Raw genomic sequence first — 18,608 nt, forward strand, 5'->3', positions numbered from 1 at the left:
GGGAAAGCCGTACAAGAAGTGGCTGAGAGTACTTGGTCTGTTCAGCCTGGAGAAGAGGAGACTGAGGGAAGACCTCATTGCAGTCTACAAGTCTACAACTTCCTTGTGAGGGGAAGAAGAGGGACAGACACTAATCTCTTTGTGGTGACCAGTGACGGAACCTGAGGGAATGGACCTCAGGAAAGGTTTAGGCTGGATATTAAAAGAAAGTTCTTCACCCAGAGGGTGGTTGGGCACCGGAACAGGCTCCCCAAGGAAGTGGTCACAGCACTAAGCCTGACAGAGTTCAAGAAGTGTTTGGACAATGCTCTCAGGCACATGGTGTGATTTTTGGGCCTGTCCTGAGGAAGGCTAAGGGTTGAACCCTATGAACCTTGTGAGTCCCTTCTGACTCAGAATATTCTGTGATTCTGTATAGGGATGGGATCAGAAAAGCTGAATTTGGTGAGGGATGTGAAGAATAATAAGAAGGGCTAGAAAAGGAAGATTGAAGAAAATATTAATCCTCAAATTGGAACTGGTGGTAACCAACATGTAAAAGGCTGAGAGACGTAATGATTTTCTTTGTCTCAGTTTTCAATGGTAATCTCTCTTCCCACATATCAATCCCTGAATCTCAGCAAGCATATGTTACCAGCCCACGTCAATCTTTTCACCCATCGGTACTCCCAAATCCTTCTTGGAAAGGCTGCTCATAGGGAGTTCATCCTCCATTCTCTACTCGTGTCTGGGATTGCCCTGACCCAGGTGCATGACCTCGCACTTGGTCTTGTTGAACCTCCTAAGGTTCCCATGGACTCATTTCTTGAACTCGACCAGGTCCCTCTGGATGGCTCCCCAACATCCTGTCCTTTCAGGCATGTCAGCTGCACCATTCGTCTTCCTTTTTTCTACAAACTTACTAAGGATGCACTCACTCTCACTGTATGTCTGATAAAGACTTTAAACAGTTCTGATCCAGTGTAGACCCCTGGAGGACATTGCTTGTCCCTGATATCCATCTGGACATTGGGCCTCCGTTAAATCCTTTTAAAATATTTTTCTACATTATTTGAGGCAGATACACTCACTATGATTTACTTCTGATAAATCTCTGAACTTGCAACTCTCTCATTTTTCTAAATGCTTTGTGATAGTTGAAGTGCTTACACTGGAAAAAAATGAATATTAAAGAAGAAAAAAAATCCAGCTATTTTTGTAATGATGTGTGTAATCTTCAGTCATGTTTTAGATGATGGTTTGGCAGAAGGACAAGTAGTGTAATTGTGTGCACCTGTACTATTTACATCTCCTTGACTGACTGAAGGGATACAGAATGAGACATCAAAGTCTATTTGGAGTATGACTGACAACAAATTTTAACATTACCACTTATCCAAGTTAGCTGCTGATTTTTCTTATAAGTAACATAGGTCTTGGAATAATTTATTCCAGGTCTATATACTATATAAATTAAAAATATCCTGATGACTGAACTAATAAAACATAGGTTTTAAAACAATAAGATTTATCTAATTTGAGGTAAACGTGAACTTAAAACTTCACTACAACCTAACATTTACAGGTGCTCTTGGGAGCAGATTCAGACCTTAAAACTCTTTGAAATTTTACTACAGTGTAAGGTTACCCTAGCTGAGCTACTCAACTTATTGAGCCACATCTACCAATTACCTTTTTATTGCCTATATTTTCATAAAAACAGTAATAATGTGCATTTTACATATATATATATATGTATGGTATATATATATAATATAAATCATATGATTTATATATTATTTTCTATGTTCTTTAATTGAATTCTTGATCATGTTAAATATTTGCAAGGCATTTACCAGTTTAAGATATTAGTTCAGAGGATTTTCAAGAATTGTCATTCTATAGAAAAAGTAGAAAATAAATTATTAATATTTATTTATTATTGGTTTTGTGTTTAAGTGTTAGGAAGGGAGAAAACAATGGAAATGCTCTTGCTATAAAGCAATATATGAAAAAAATGTAGAATGCATTCACACACATATAATGTGTTTTGTATAAAGAACCTTTTTGGGAACAAGGAGATGTTCCAGTTTTAGCCATTGTATTCAGAAAAATTAGACATTGTCTGTAAAGCTTTACAAAGCTTCAAATTGGTCACCTTATATTAGACATGTTTTTCAGTGAACTATTAGGGTCAAATGGAATCACTCTAGTATTTCCTCATTAAAAGCAGCCTTCTGTTTATCCCAACTTCTGTGGATAAGGAAGCAGCTTCACTCATATTTCCCAGGCATCCCTTCCTTAATGTGCATGTCATTAATGTATGGGATTGCCTGTATATTTGACTTATATATGTGAATGTGAAAGGAGGAGAAGGAAACGTAGCTGCAGAAGAGGATAGAACTTGAGGTACCATTGGCAAAATGAACTAAAAGGGGCATAGAAGAAGATGAATGGCAAGAGAAATGGGAAAAGACAAGAAAAAGAGAAATAAAAACATGTTTGAGATATGAGAGACTGAAACAGAAGGAAGAAAGAGAAGAATTAAATCTAAGCATGAGAGAAGGAAATGCATATGGCTGTGATGAAAAAGACAATAGCATATATAACTTGAAAGGCAAGAAAAGAGACATATATGTCTGGGAAAAGGGAAAACTAAATGAAAAAGGATCAGGTTTTAGGATTAATAGATTCAATTTTTTTTATCCCAATCCCTGTGTTTAGTTCTTTGGCAGATTTCCCGTAACTGTGTGCACTTGGAAATAAAAGAGAATAACTTTATGTTACTTTAAGGAGTTGACTCATTACGTTTTATGTAATTTCAAAAGTATATGACTTAGCCCTTTCTTGGTGGTCCAACAGTATTTTTCAGAACATTCAGTAAAGTAACAGTTCCTGTTAACATATTTTTCTAGTTTTATAAGAAATTAAGGGAGGGTTTTTTTAATGAGATCATTCTTTTCATTGAACAAAAATGAAAGCCTTAAACACATTAATTTTTCCAGTTTTTTATAACTGGTCATGACATATTAAAACAGAATTTTTAAATAATTAGATTGTGTATGCTTTAAAGAATTGTAAAGGATTTCGGTAAGCATTTGTTTGCCCAAAGATAGTTTGGAAAAACATGAATAAGTCTTTATAGTCACCAGTTGCAGTTAGCCATCTAATTCAGAGGAAGGAGTTCTGCCAACAAAAAGAAAAATTGTATTTACAGCTTTGTCACCTGGTAGTCACTTTTCCTGAATGCAAGCAGTAATAAACAAGGGATTATTCTGTAATGACATCTAAATAGCGCCTGGATCTTTTACTGGATTTTCTAATTTGTGAATACATTGGTTTAGTTTAAAAAAAAAACAGGAGAGAAAAACCAAAATAAAAAAAAAAACCAACTCAACAAATGGCATGAAACAAATCACCCTACTGTAAACCACTGTAACACAAAAAAGTGAGAAAGACCAAAAAGATGATATAGACAGCTACACATTGGTCAGCCTTACTTCTGAAGTAATATGAAGTAACCTTCATGAAAACCCTGAAAATCTTGGAATGTGCTTCTGCACATTTCAAGGAGACAAAGGTTATTGGAAGTAGTCAATAAGAATTGTCCAGAGATAAATCATACTGGCCCAACTACTTGCCTTTTACAACAAAATGAATGGATCTGTTGACAAGGGGAGAGTAGTAGGTGTCATTTATCTCAACTTTAGCAAGATTTTTGACACTGTCTCCAGTAATATTCTTGAACCCAAGCCAAGATATTGCAGTATGGATGAGTGCATAATGAATCTGCAAAACAGTTGTTTGGAAGATTTGGAACAGAGTGCCACAATTAATGGGTAGAACTCGGGCTGGAGGCCAGGGACAAGTGAAGTACTGCACAGGTCTATCCCGTGACTTCTCCTGCTTAACATCATTATCAACAGCAACAGAGGACGCTCTCATCAAGTTGACAGATGACATGACAGCAGGGGCACCAGTCAATAAGCTTGAAAGCTGGGCTGTCTCGCGGGGGGGGGGGTCCTACAGAAAAGGGGAGAAATTAACAAACAAGAACCTCATCAAATTCAACGAGGATAAATGCAAAGTCCTGCTCCTTGTAAGGAGTAGTCCTCTGCAGTGATATGCACTGGATACCACCTGACTAAGGAAAAGCTCTGTGGAAAGAAGCTGGTTATCCTGGTGAAAAGGAGTCTGTACCTGAGCCAACAGTGAGCCCTGGACACAGAGGGAGACAACAGCAGCCAGGGCTACTCCATCAGGAGCTGGGAAAATGAGGAAAAATATTGTGTCCTTTTAACCAACATTCATTAGATAACATCTGCGCCTAGCTAAGGACTCCCAGTACAGAAAGGATATTGACAAATTTCAGTGAGTTCAATGGCAGCCATCAGGGTGGTTTGAGTCTGGAATGGCTGCCCCATGCAGAGAGGATGAAGGAATGGAACAGATCTTTTTTAGGCAGTGTCAGACTTGGCTTTGAGGACATCTCATGACCACCTCAGGTCCTATAGGGGGGTCATCAAGAAGATGTAACCAGGTTTTTTATATTCATGCATGGTGAAAGGGACCTAAATTGAAAAAAAGAGGTTTCAGATTGGATAAGAAAAGTACTTTTTCCTCAGGAAAACAGTCATTGTAACAGTTTGCCCAGACGGTCTCCATCCTTGGAAGTTTTGGATAAAGCCCTGAGAAAACTGTTTGGGCCAACACTGCCATCTGGATTAGGGGCCTTTGAGGTTCCTTTCAGAATGAGTTATTCTTGGACTGTGACCTGTGTCACAGTCTTTCCCACCTTTTCCCACCAGGGAAAGAGGGACAAACCCCCATTCTCAAAAAATTCCTATTCCCTGCTTTCTTTTCCATCAAGTCCTTATTTTACTAATTAGAAACCCTTTAGTTTCTTAAATAAATAACCAGGTTTTTAAAAATGCTATAATTTTCTAGGACATGTCTCTGATTTACTCCCACAGAGAGTGAAAGTATGACCAAACAATATATTTTTTTTCAAAATGTTTGTTAAAAGGGACTTTTAAAAATTGTGTTAAATGTTACACTTTTGATTAATTTTTTTTCTTTTTCAAAATCTTCCTTACTAATCTTTATGTTTCAATGTTCAGAGTACTAACATTTTTATATTGTGTTCACTTCAATTCCAGGAAAATGTATACACCTCCCTGTCAAGAGTAGATATGTCAGCATTCTTTTAAGAGAGTGGATCATTCATTTTATCCTTGATGATACCCTCCTTTCTGCTTGATCATCCTCCCAGTCTAGAAGTTCAATTTTTCTTATTCAGCTTCATCTTGGTTCAATTCTCTGTTTCTGATTTTGTTTTCCTTTGTGCCACAACACTGTAACACATTACACACAATAATACAATACTTATGTACTTCTTTATTTATCAAACAAAGATCTCTATATATCATTCCCAATACTATTGAATTCTAAAAAAAAGTAAAATACATTTCTTGAGAGACTACACCAAACTTTGTCTTTCTAAATTGTTTTAACATTCCATGTGAGAACATTCAAATACAAAAGATGAAAGAAGTTTTCACTTATTTGAAAATAATTTTAAAACTATATGAACAATATTAATTGTAATTTTATCTTTCTCCCAAGATCTTTTGTAATCTCTATCTGCAACAGGTACTTGTCCCCAGAAAATGTCTGTTTAGTGTTGAGTAAAGTTTTATGCTTTTGGACTAACCTTATGGAGCATCTTATTACAGATAAATTATGTCTGAATATACTGGTCTTATCATAAATACATTATAAGTAACTTAAACTAATGCCTAAAACATTTTCTGATTCTCTGACTGATCTCAATCTCATTTTCTGCTTCAATGTTTCAGGCTTCTCTAAGAGAATACAACCAGCTGTGCCACCTCTGCTTCCATTCATCAATATATTGATGGTTCATGTGTAGAATCAATGCTGTGATGTCATTTCTCTTTTTTAAATATGGTATATTTCAGATGTTTGAAGCAAACACTATCCAGGATGAATGGCTATATTTGTTGGCTTGCAATATTTAATGGGCTTCATAAGTCACTTCACTATCACATCACTTCAAATGGCCTAGGCATAAAAAGACTTCTCAATTTTTTTTTTTTGGTTGTTGTTGCTATTGTCAAAGCCATATTAAAAAAATATTTGGACATTACATTATCATATAGAAGATGTAATTTTTCTCCTCTCTTACTGTATAATCACAGAAAGTACTTTGTATTCTAAACATATAAAGAAAATTATGGCCTCAGATACTTCTCTGTGGTGTCCAGGCACAAGCACTGACCCTGTGGTGGTGTTGCCCTGTCTTCCATAGCCTTATCTCCCAGGTGGCACATGCAGGCTAGCCCCACACTATGAGATACCGAGTTTCTCATCTCATAGCTGACCTTCCCACACGTGGTTTTTGAGACTCTACTTTCTGGAAGCATAAAGTTTCCTTAAAAAAACCAACCAATCAACCAACCAAAAAAATCTAAACTACCAGAGTGGCTTACAGAGAAATACAGTATAACAGTAATGCATGATTTAAATCTGACAGCTTTCATTTCTTCTGTAATGTCCCCTAGGGCACCTTATATGATCAAATGTTGTTTTTATTATCAATTGTCTTCACATCACAAAGATTCATTATCCTTAGTCTTTCACTAATTAATCTTGAAGTTTCCTCATGGTTTTTCTGTTTGGGTTCGTTTCACTGGTCCTTGCCATACACTCATTTTTCTCCCCCCTGGAGAGTATTGTCCTTTATTTAAGGACAGGTCAAATAAATAATGAAAGGAATATGTTTAAGATTCTTACTAATTGACAATAAATAGCCCTGGGACTCAGATGCCACAGCTGTCCCCTATTAGATCACTATTCAGATTAACAAGTTAAAATAATCCTTTCTGAAACCTCCACTGTACTGGGACACAAAGAAAAATATCAGACAGATCCTGAAACCCTCCAGGGTGAATAATGTTTAGAGTCTACAGTAAGAAATGGGCCAAGTGACAGCCGACTTAGTATTGTCTGTTGATGGACCTAATATTCATTACTTCTGTATTTTATAGGAAGTGCAGCTGAATGTTTGCAGCTGACTGACTGTCAGCTTTAGTTCAGCAGGTCAAGATGCATGGAGATGTGGAGCTCCCTATTATATCAATACCCTGTCTCCTGTGTACTTTTCTGAATTATGGGATATTAAAGTCAGGCATGCATGAATGTACAATATAGAAACTAGAGACCTTAATGAGGGGGAGGGGCTTAGACTCAATATTTTATTAGGCAAGTCTCCCAAGAATTGTTTTTTGCTGATTTTTGAGCTGAGTGGTTTGAGGCTATGATTTGTGGAGAAAGAATATATGTTAGAAGAAAGTGCTTTTTCCTTTCCCAGTCTAATTCTTAATATCTCTGGAGAATTTTGTGTTACCATTAGATAATTGGTGTGGAAGATGTTTAAGAAAATAAATTCTTTCCTGGTTTTCAGATACTAGGATTCTGGCAGATACTAGGATTCTTGCAGATGTGTTATACATGTTCTCACTCAATGGTAGCACTCCCCAGGTAACTAGAGCTAAATAACTATATCAGTGTGAAACCATGGTTTTAAATTTTGGTACTGCAACTCCTCAAAGATATTAAAACATTCAGTTCCTTCAATTTTGCTTCTAGGCCCTCAGATATTTATCACTTTTTTTCTCAAAACACTGGTTTGAGGACAAGACATTGGAAATGAAAATCTCCATTTTTCTCCTTGGAACTACTCTGCTCATCCTGTGCAAACTTTTCATGTAAGCTTTTAGCTGTTTTATGGTATTTTTTTATCATGTCCTACACTTGACTATTGTTTTAAAAATATTATTTCAGAGTCATTGAACTTCATGTATAGGTCTAGACACTTTAAATTTGTCATTAGCGTGCTTAAGCAATTTTGAATGATTCCTGCTTTTCAAATTGGGTCTGAAACACTCTTCCTAACCATACTACCTGCCCATTCAGTTGAAAGATAGAAAGAGGTAGAAAGAAAAATCCAAGTTCTGGCCATCACAGACAAGATTTCACAAAAGTAGAATCAACTTCTATAATTTGTTCCTCTTCTGGGTTTTGAACTTGAGCTATAGCCTGTTATTCCTTGGGCCTTTTTGCAACACAACCCCAAAGGCATATGCAGACAGCATTTTCCTTTCTCATTTCAAATTTTCAAAGCCAAACTCTTCACCAGAAGTAGCCTATGTACTGAATAAGATAGAGTTGCAGAATATGGAGTATAAAAAATTCCAAAAACCATTTCTCTTGGCTACCGCTCATAATTAGATGAATTGCCTGCATTTTTCTTTCAACCTAACATGCAAAACACTATTTTAGTACCTAAGTGACTTAGGTGTGATCACTAACTGTGGAAAAACCAAGCAGGTTCTTCAGGATACATCTGCTTTATTTCTGTTGAGCTTTTACTTTAAGACTCAAAGTACTCAAAACAATATGAGAAAGGTTTTATTTATCATAGGACTTTTCAATTACTAATCACTAATATTGGCTGGCTTGTAGCAGCTGTTTTTATGATTTCATTGATAATGCCTAAACATTATCTGAACTGCACAAATACCTGAAAGGGTAGAAAGCAAAAAAAATGCACATGAAAAATGGAGGAAAAAACTACATAATGTTTTCTTCTATCATAAATTGACCCACTAGGTTTTTTGTCTTGCATCTTGGACAGCACACTAACAGGAAAAAAAAATCCACCACACTCCTCACCCCCAAAAAACCCAACAAAAGACAACAAACAAACAAATAAACAACAACAAAAAAACAACCCCAAAACAAAACAACTAATTGACAATAAACCAATAGTATTTAATAATAAGTATTATCGATAAAAACACCTATATAATTTTTAGAAGATTTTTCTTATTTTTATTCATTTTAGTAACAATTTTAGCATAATTTTCAAGTGTAATCCAGAAAAAGAAAAGAAACTATTTAATTTCTCAAAAATTGCATAGGGAATAGACATAAATATACTTCAGCCCTCTCCAGAATGCCTATAGATATAAATATTATTAAGAGAGTATCTTGAGATTTCACCGGAGAACCTTTCAGTACTTGACAGTGGCTGATCCTGGATGAACAGTAAGCACTGAGGGAATTCTCAAAACAGTTCTTCCTATCCATTACAATAATTGTTTTCAGAAACACCTAAGAATCATAGAATTGTCAAGGTTGGAAATAATCTCCAAGATCGTTGTGTCCAAACTTCGACCAAACACCACCATGACAACTAAATCACAGCACTAAGTGTTATGCCCATTTCTTGAAGACTTCCAGGGATGGTGATTCCATCACCTCCCTGAGCAGCCTGTTCCAATGTCTAATTATCCTTTCTGTGGTGAGATTCTTCCTGATGCCCATCCTGAACTGCCCTGCAGTTTGAGGCCATGTCCTCTTGTCTTATCACTAAAGGCCTGGGAGAAGAGGCCGAACCCACCTGGCTACAACCTCCTTTCAGGCAGTTGTAGAGAGCAACAAGGTCCCACTGAGCCCTCCTTTCTCCATCTCCTCAAAGAACTTGTGCTCCAGACCCTTCACCAGCTTTGTTGCCCTTCTCTGGACCCGTGCCAGCACCTCAATGTCTTTCTTGTACTGAGGGGCCCAAAACTGAGCATAACATTTGAAGCGTGGCCTCACCAGTGCCAAGTACGTACAGAGGGACAATAGCTGCCCTGGTCCTGCTAGTTACACTATTTCTGATACAGGCCAGGAAACTACTTGCCTCTTTGGACACCTGGGCATGGCCAGTGGCTGTTGAGCAGCACCTCCAGGTCATTTTCCACTGGGCAGCTTTCCAGATACTCTGCTCCAAGCCTGTAGCAATGCATGGGGTTGTAGTGACCCAAATGCAGGACCCAGCACCTCACTTCACACCACTGGCCTTGGTCCATCAATCCAGCCTGTCCAGATCCCTTTGAAAAGCCTTCCCACACTCCAGCAGATTGACACTCCCACCCAACTTGGTGTCATCTGCAAACTGATTGAGTGTGCATTTCATCACCTCATACAGCTCATCAAAAAAGGTATTGATGGACTGACCTAAATACTGAGCCCTGTGTAACACCACAAGGGACTGGCTGCCAGCTGAATGTAACTCCATTCACCACCACTCTGAATCTGGCCATCCAGCCGTTTTTTTCCTAGCAAAGAGACAGAATGAAGGAAAGGGAGGCATTTAACCACATGATTCAGCCCACATAAAGTTTACCTTTTTTTTTTTAATGATCAATGCTTCTTTCCAAAAAGTGAGAGAAGTTGCCTCTTTTAGTGGCTGTCATTAACTGCCTGTATTAATCAAGATAAATGTTTCTCAGGTAAAAAACTTCATGAAGGTGCATGAATTTACTCATGTGCTATCCTTGAATCCATGAACTTTATGATTTTAAAAACTTCAAAATGGGAAATTCTATGTGTGTCAAGCATGAAAAAGAGTTGTGGGAGAAAGCACTAAGATTACAATCAGAAAACAGCTGTGCTGTGTTAGTTAGCTTTTTATATGTGCTGAGGGAAGATTAAAAAATTGGAGTAATCAGTAAATAATATTGTAATTTCAAAGCACAAAAGGAGAAATATTTGCCAGTTATAATCAAAGAAATGTAATATAGACATTTTAATTGTTGATTTTTAGAAATTGCTTAGTAAGAGCAATAGTTATATTTTAAATGATCCATTTCAATGTAAGATAATTGCAGTGTATGAGTCATGGCTTAATGATATTGGTTGTTATTTCTGGCCACTTATAAGCAGTTAGAACTTTTATTTTTAATTAAACTGTTTTACTTGCTAGCTGTATTACTGAGGTCAGCCTGGGATCTGCACAGAACTGAAAATCCAGAAGTGGTACTGGCCCCCCTCTGTAGAACAGAACGTAAAACCAATTAATTTGTGACTCTGCTCAGTATGTCTTAGATGCTTCTGAATTCCACTGTCAAATGTTAAATGCAAGTTACTTGGGATTGAAAATTCAGGTAGTTCTTTTTTGTCAGTTCCAGCATGACCTCTTTCAGTATCTCATATAATCACTCACTCTTTCTCTTTGTTGCTGCTTCTAGGGAAAAATTTTCCTGTTTTCTCTTTTTAAAAAGAACAAGGTCAGATTTTATGCAGTTTCAAATATTTTACTTAATCATTTGTGTTACTTAATTTATGATGCCTGTATGTAGATTTACACTTTAAAAAATAGTAATAATGGCTAGACTTGCGTTATATTATCTGTGACTTGCTAGAGACAGTTTAATTTCTAGAGTAGGCACAAATAGAAGTGATGTTTTGCAAAGTACAAAGCAATCTAGCATGAAGAAAGGTATGCTTTTATTTGCAAAGTGCGTATGACCAAAAAAACACCTCTGAATCAATTTACCTGACTATCGTATACCTTTCATATTATCTAAAAGCTTAACTGCAAGTATTCATATATATAAAAAACATCATTATTCCTAAAGAGAAAAAGAAACTGTTCAGTGGTTGTTTTTTTTTCCTTTTTTTTTAAATAAGAGTAGAGTAACCCCATGTCAATCTATGAATAACCTCATAATTCCAGTTTTCTGTAGGATGCCGCTAACACTTTGTGGGCAATGACTTGAACTTTATCTTTGCTTTAAAATATTTGTAGGCAAAAAAAAAATACACAACTCAAAGTTTATTAATTTGCGACCCTTTTCTGAAAAGCTTTCTAACCATCCCATGCTGTAGAAATAGCTTATTTGATTTTATGTAAAAGGCCATGAATTTTCAAGTGTACCATAGGGGAAAAGAGTTACAGCCATTCTGGCACTGTTTTTGAAAGTGGAAATAAATATTTTGTTTTACATGAATAAGATTATAAAAAGACTTGGCTACCCCAAGCCTGGAAAGTAGATAGTGTGAGAAAGAGACATGGTATTTAAAATGTGTAAGACATGACAGATTTTAAAGAAGAAACTTCAAGTGCTTGTCAATTACTTAGATAGATGGAAGTTTGGGTTCATATTATTGCATTATATCTATGTTTTTATTGCTTCCTATCTCAAAACCACAGTGGAACTGAAAGAATAATCTCACTAAGAGTCATGGTTTAACCCCAACCAGCAACTAAGCCCCACACAGCTGCTTGCTCACTCCCACCGTGGTGGGGGAAGAGTAAAAGTGAGAGAATTGGTGGATTGATACAAAGTCGGTTTAACAGGTAAAGTAAAAGTTGTGCATGCAAGCAAAGCAAAACGAAGAATGCATTCACCACTTTCCACAGGTGGGCAGATGTTCAGCAAGCCGGTCTCCATCACGTGTAACAGCAACTTGGGAAGACAAATGCCACCACTCCCAATGTCATCCCCTTCTTTCTTCTTCCCCAGTTCTATATGATGAGCATGATGATGGTATGGGATATCCCTCTGGTCAGTTGGAGTCAACTGTCCTGGCTGTCCCCTTTCCCAACTCCTTGTGCACCCCCAGCCTGCTCAGTAGCATGGCAGTGTGAAAAGCAGAAAAGGCCTTGTGTGCTACTCATCTAAAACATCCTTGTGTTATTGACACTGCTTCCAGCACAAATCCAAAACATAGCCCAATACCAGCTACTGTGAAGAAAATCAACTCTATATCATCCAAAACCAGCACACTAAATCATCATAAATAGTATTACATTATACTTATTTTTTATCTTTAAAAAATATGTCAATTAGTGAATTTAATGCCTTGCAACTCAGTTTTCTGAAATTGAATGACCCTAAAATAAAAACAGAGAAACAAGAAAATTAGCACACAAAATGTTACAGAAGTTTTGTTCACAGGCCTTTTTCTGCAGAAAATTTATTCTACCTTTGTCGTATTTCTACCTTTGTAAATCTGCTGATACATACAGGAAATAAAATCATGCTAGCTTGATAGAAAAGCCTGTTCAATAAAATTGAACTAAAGGGTGTCCTGGAGAGCTGCATTTCTAAAGTCACTTTCCTTTTTTACATTGATATTTGTTGCTAATGCTTGTCAACACAGGATGCCTTTGGTCCTTTAATGACTTTTATATAGAAAATAATTGAGGACTTTTTTTGAGGTTAGGTTTTCAAAAAAGAGGAACTTTTTCAACCTCAGGAGCAGTGAAGCATTACATAGTCCTGTTATATTCAAATCTGGCAGGACAATTCTTTGCAAGCCTGAAGAAATTCAACTTCTTTCTGAATATATAAAAGTGCATTTAGCAGGAAATTTGATTTCTCTGTATCTCTGTTTGTATTTTACACCACACATTCACACTCCCATAGGAAATATAAGAAAATGCATAGGTCTTGATGGAATGACACCTAAAAGTATTTTCATGTCTCACAGACATTTTAGGAATAGGCAAAATCCTTTAACATATATATATAAGGAAATCAAGATTAAAATTTCTTAGGGAAAACTTAGTGAAAACTTTTATAGGCAAACTTATTCTTTTCATATTCTTGCCTAGAGGTAATGAAAAATATTTTTGTCTTCTTCAGGAAAAAAAAAGTGCACAATTTATTTAAAAACAAAAATCCAAAAAAGAAGTTCTGCAAACAATTTCAGAAGCCCAAGCTGCAATTGTTTGGAAATGTCCTGGCTAAACAGTTCTAAGTGCTTATTTGCCTCTTATATTCAGTTACATTAACATCCATAATTTTACTTTCTTCCTGTGAAAGCAAGATATTTAAGGAAAAAAAATCTGAAGATGGAATTCCTGACAGTGTGAAGTATTTTGCTGTGTTGTCATATTGTACTCACAATATGTGTACAACACAAATGACTTGGATGTAGGCCTGGAAAGGATACAGTAAGTTTGCAGATGATCCAAAACTGGGATGAGCTGTTGACTCCCTCAAAGGCAGGGAGGCTCTACAGGGTGACCTCAGCAAATTAGAGGACTAGGCAATCACCAACCATATGAACTTCAGAAAGGGAAAGTGCTGGACTCTGCATCTGGGATGGGACAACCCCAGATGTACGTACAGACTAGGGAATGAGATGTTGGAAAGCAGTGTCATAGAGAGGGACCTGAGAGTCCCACTCCACAGCAAGTTGAACATGAGTCAGCAGTGCCCTGGCAGCCAGGAGGGCCAACCCTGTCCTGGGGGGCATCAGGCAAAGCATTGCCAGCTGATCAAGGGAGGGGATTGTCCTGCTCTGCTCTGCACTGGTGCAGCCTCGCCTTGATTATGTGCTGTTTTGGGCACCACAATGTAAAAAAGATATTAAGCTGTTAGAGAGTGTTCAGAGAAGGGCAATGAAGATGGTGAAGGGCCTTGAGCGGAAGCTGTATGAGGAGTGGCTGAGGGCACTTGGTCTGTTCAGCCTGGAGGAGACTGAGGGGAGACCTCATTGCAGTCTACAACTTCCTTGTGAGGGGAAGAAGAGGGGCAGGCACTGATCTCTTCTCTCTGGTGACTAGTGACAGAACTGGCCTGAATTTGTGTCAGGGGAGGTTTAGGTTGGATATTAGAAAAAGGTTCTTCTCCCAAAGGGTGTTTAGGTACTGGAATAGGCTCCCCAGGGAAGTGGTCACAGCACCAAGCCTGAGAGAGGTCAAGAAGCATTTGGATGATACTCTTGGGCACATGGTGTGACTCCTGGGGATGGTCCTGGTCAGTCCTAAGGGTTGAATTCGATAATCCTTGTGAGTCCCTTCCAACTCAGCATATGCTGTGATTCTGTGAAATTCAGGACTGGTTCCTTTATTTCTAGAATGTTACAAAAATGTTGAGTTGTAGAGAAATTTGATAGATACAGAGATTTGTATTGTGTACAAAAGATAGTAATAATCAAATAAAGAGTCTTCTCATTTTTTTGTTTAGAAAGGAATTGAAAACCTTATTTCTCAAAATCTCCTGCTGGAACTCTGAAGGAAGGAAAAAGTAAATAAAAGCAAAAACACAAAAGCGGGAAATCTGGTATTTATTAAAAATAAATACAGTAAAAATTTTCTCAAAATGTCTGGTTTTTTAGTTATTAGTCACAATTCTATTAATAGTCCTTTTACAGTAAAGATCTTTTGGCATATTATTTCTTACATCACTATCATAACTGTACATAATTCATCAGATTATGACCAGGAGTCTGAGCCATGGTGTATTAAATATATTCCTGCTTATTTTCCTTATTGTTTACTGGATGGTATTTTAAGTTGCATTGTTTATTCCAAACATGGTGACTGAACATGGAAGAGACATAACAAAATAAAGCCTTAGAATAGACACTCAGCCCTCTTTCCTACAGATAACCTTAAATGACAAATGTGAAAATAAGCAAGTGCCTTTTTTAAACTATTTGTTGCTAGAGTTCTAAAACAAACCAGCCTATGTTAATTTTTTGATTTATGAGTGAGTGAATGAATAAATAAATAAATAAGGTGTAGAAAACACAAATAAGCAATAATTAATTGTCTATTTCATTTAATAGAACAGAATGAGCCTTGACAAACTGGCTTATGTTAAAATTTGGCTGTATATTTGAGTACTCCATGCAATACTCAAGATTTTATTTTGGCAAGATATCTTAGACCATTTCATGGCTGCATCTCATCAAGAGTCCTAAAGATGTTTCCACGTGTGACAAGTGCTGTTGTTTGCCTTGAACCTTCTGCAACTCCATATTACAAGACTGAAGTCAACTTTTTTTATATCACAGTCTGGATTCATGGAAAAATAGCTTCTTAATTGTCCATGACAGGCCTAAAACGGGTATTTAATTGTGGTGATCAGGGAATCAACAGTCTGGGGTGGGTGTAACATTTGTGTACAGATCAGTTCAGGCAAGATGTGTATATACAGAGGCCTTATTTTCAGATTCCAGATGTCAAATACTAACTATGAGGAAAATGGGGAGAGGGGGAGACAAACACCCCAAAACCAAAATAATGGAAATAAATGAAATACACAGCTTAAAATTCTCTGCTCAATATTTCGTCATTTTGCAAACTCAGCAGAAAAAACACAGCGCAATTGATTTCCATAAAGACCTGTTTACAGAATAAAGCTACTTTTTTTCCAAGTTAAAGAGAAGGCCAAGGAAGGCTAGAATAAGATTTAGGAGAAATAATTGACCTCTACGGAGGTCACATCTCAGGACATGAGGACATATATGCCTTTTTTTTACCCTTTTGTTTCGGTGTTAATAAGCAGATCTAATATTTGACAGGAAATGGGACAATCATCATTAAGAAAGTTATTTGACCATGGAAATTAGTATTAAGTGCTTGCATACCTGTCAGTTCTCACATGAAAATTGAACCCATCTGCAGTGCAGTGTGACAAAAGGGTAAACTACAGGAAAACAATAAACTTGTCAAATCCAATTAAATCTTAAAGTTTCATGAAAATTCAGGGCTTGGTAACAGATAGAACATCAAATTAGAGATGCTGGAGAAGGAAAATCTTGAATCCGAGCCAGTGATTTTTCTGTTCTCTTAGATCAACTGTCTTTTCTACTCTAGTGGGACCACAAAGAGAGATCAGGGTATAGTAAATGTAACAGAAAACTTGTCTGCCTACTAAATTAATTCAGAGAATAGATTAATTAAGGACAAATTGAAAGCTTCACTAAATATTACTGGAAGCTTCTTATTTATTCATTTTTTTTAATTGTGAATACTCTTAATATACTTACATATACTTTACATATACTTTTAATATACTGAACCTTAAATACTTTTAAATAAAGTTAAAAAACTTTTAAATACTGAACCTTAAACAAACTCCTGTAGATAATATTTAACATATGAATAGAGTAAGTGTCTAACACATTTGGTCTTCTGATAAACCTCTTCCACAATTTTTGCACCAAACTATCTGTTAGAAACTAGTTATTGTAGGTAACATGTTCATGAGTATTGCCTTTAATTTCTTTGTAAACTTGAAAATACCCATTATATTAAATGACCACACATCTTTGCATAGGGAACTCGATGAAAGCATTAATGTTTTTATTTAGACATAATGAATTTATTAAAAAAACCCCACAATTATTCAATTAAATTCTTTGTATAAAAATTTCATTAAAGAAGATGTATATTTATGACATTGTGTTATAAACATGTTCTTTATGATTGGAAAACAGTAGTATGCCTCATCATTCTCCTGCAGTGACAACATGCAAAGTAGTAAGAAATGAAAATTGTGCATCTCCGTTAGTGTGTATATGTCCCTGTTATTCAAAGGATATGAAAACAAAAGACATTCTAAATATAGAAACATTCCACATATGCTTATATCTTGCATGATTTAGATGTTTGACTTGTATATTTGTGTATAAAATATTTACTATTAATGTTATATTTTGTATTAATTATTAGTTATATATATTAATTGTCTTACTATAAGGAAGGAAAGGAAAGACAGATGTAGAAGGAAGGAAGGAATCAATGATACACCAATTTATTGAACGAGAATGAATATCTAATTGAGTAAGACCTACTTCTTGCTCAAATTTATTGAATAAATCGTCTTCAGTGGGACTAGGTTTTCACTCCTGGAATATGTTATTTTGATTTTAAGTAGAAAAGATTTAAGCAGTTTATTTATAATCCTTGGTTGCTGTGAGATATTTTCACAAGAAATTATATAGACTACACCAGTCCTGCATAACTCCATAATGTGGAGCATGATAAGGTTTAGAAAAAAAAAAAGTGGTGTCATAGTTTCTAAGACTGAAATGGTTGAATGACTATATTAAAAACAAAGGTCTACTATAGAGTATTTAAAGAGATGACATTAATATTCATTAAATAAATTTATTATTGTAAATTAAGTATGATAATCGGCTACAGTATGTCGTTAAGAATGCCATAAAAAATTCCTATAATGGCATGCTAAAGTGAGATGGGTTATACATCATTAAAGCTGTGTAGTACTTGCTTTATATGGGATATAATTACTGCAATAGAAGATAATAACTAGTTAAGTATAGCAGAAGTATATGATTTGAAATATGGTACTACAACATTTTGAGCTATGGAAACGCAAATATGTTCTTTAAGGCTGAAGTTAAACAAATGTTTCTAGTGAAGATGAAAAAAGTATTTCTAAAAAAGCTGGGGAGAGATTAAAAATTTATCCCAACTCATTGTAAACAAGACAGGACAGTGGTCCTCACAATGAAAAATGGTTGATAGCTTTGATTACAGTGGTAAAATGCTCTATTTTGGATTACTCTTATTAGACTACATGTTTATTAAGAAAGAAGAGAATAAGGCCCTAATTCTTCAATGATTCAAGTATATATATATATATATATATATATATAAAACCTTCTTAGAATAAAAATATATCTGTTTAAGTTTAGTACATAATCAGAAATTTGAAAGAGATTTTTCAAAGCATTGAAAATTTATTTTAGGCAGCTTTTGACATCAAGCATTACTCAAAAGTATTTGAATATTGTAAAATCTCACTCTGGTTTAACCACGCAATCAGAGCGTTCCTGTAAGGACAGAAATCAAAAGTGACCCTCTTTTATCATTGCCTTGCTCACATGACTTAAATTATATGAATTCTTTTTTTTTTTCTTCTTTTTAGGATATAGGGGTGGCGGGGGAGGTGAATTAACCCTGGTAACTGAAATAAAAATAATACTATGATTATTTATTTTTTAAG

The sequence above is a fragment of the Lepidothrix coronata genome, unplaced genomic scaffold, assembly GCF_001604755.1.
Source record: "Lepidothrix coronata isolate B3197 unplaced genomic scaffold, Lepidothrix_coronata-1.0 Scaffold57, whole genome shotgun sequence".
Classification (NCBI taxonomy): Eukaryota; Metazoa; Chordata; class Aves; order Passeriformes; family Pipridae; genus Lepidothrix; species Lepidothrix coronata.